This window comes from Pteropus alecto, unplaced genomic scaffold (assembly GCF_000325575.1).
Source record: "Pteropus alecto unplaced genomic scaffold, ASM32557v1 scaffold107, whole genome shotgun sequence".
NCBI lineage: Eukaryota > Metazoa > Chordata > Mammalia > Chiroptera > Pteropodidae > Pteropus > Pteropus alecto.
Window position 1 is genome coordinate 276,990 of NW_006440619.1, and position 1,250 is coordinate 278,239.

The following is a 1,250-nucleotide window of genomic DNA, read 5'->3' on the forward strand; positions in this document are numbered from 1 at the left end:
TGCCCCATCCAGCTGTCTAGATTGGGAGATTGCCCCTATCTCCTATGCTGATACGCACACATCCACTTATATATTTTATCACACACAGTAACCTTGGATCAATCCGGAATACCATTTAGATGGAAATGCTACTTTGATGAAAAGCGATTATATCAACTCCTAGTTTCAAAACTGCCTGGTGTTCAGGCAATGGCTATAACTCTCAGCAACTTCCTGTCAGTTAAAATGTGATTTAAACATTCTATTGTGTACCAGTTGTGTTTCCTGTTTTACAATATCCAGATTTAATGCTGCCTTCCTGCCGTATCTACGTAACAGGTGATTCAGAAAGTTACTTTGACTTCTCTTTCTGTCTACGTCTCTACTATTCTCTCTCTCTTCCTGCCCCATGAACAGTTTTTTTCCCCTGTGGAGTAATTTTTCAACCAGTAGTCACGCTATAAACTTTTCTCTCCTCCTCAGATCTCAGGGCAGCCTCTTAGAGCAAAGGGCCTAGTCTATTTGTGCTGTTCTCTCTCTCCTGGCCATGGGAAGGGCCTGATGCCCTTCAGAAGGCAGCTTTACAGTAAGAAACACGACTTTCAGCACCAAATGCCATTCTGCATGTATATAAATCTGTTTCTTATACAATCACATTATTTCTCTCCCAACCACCTTGCACATTCCCACTCGATAGAGAATAAGACAGCCACATTGTTGGAACAGAAATAATCTCCTCCACTTCGCAAATCATGATCATGCCCAGTGTGAGGCGGTTTCTGCTGCTGACATGTTGGAGGGCCAAAAAAATGCCATTTCTCAACAGGGGCAGCCACAACTCTGCTCTAATGCCACCCTGAAGTGGAAGCCATTTAGGAAAACCCTGGAAAGTCAGCGCAATGTTGTCTGGGCCCCAATCTGAATGACTTATCCCAACTAAACCAAACTTGCATGCCCCTCACATCTCTTAGCTCAGAGTGGACTGTTAATTTGTCTTGAGAAATTATATTCATTCTGAAACCAAGCACAGTGCCATGCCTCTAGGGGGACAGGCATTCAGTAAATATTGATGGATCACGTCGAGCCTGACATTTGGGAGTAAAAGGCCAAAATGGAAAAGGAAATGAAATGACAGCTTGCCAAAATAACTGGACATGTTGGGGCTCTAGCAGCGGTTTTCAGATTGTCCTGCGGGATCTGACATTCTGTTGGAACCGATCCAAGTTTCCAAACAATTGATTTAAAAAAAAAAATGTGTGTTTAAATGGATA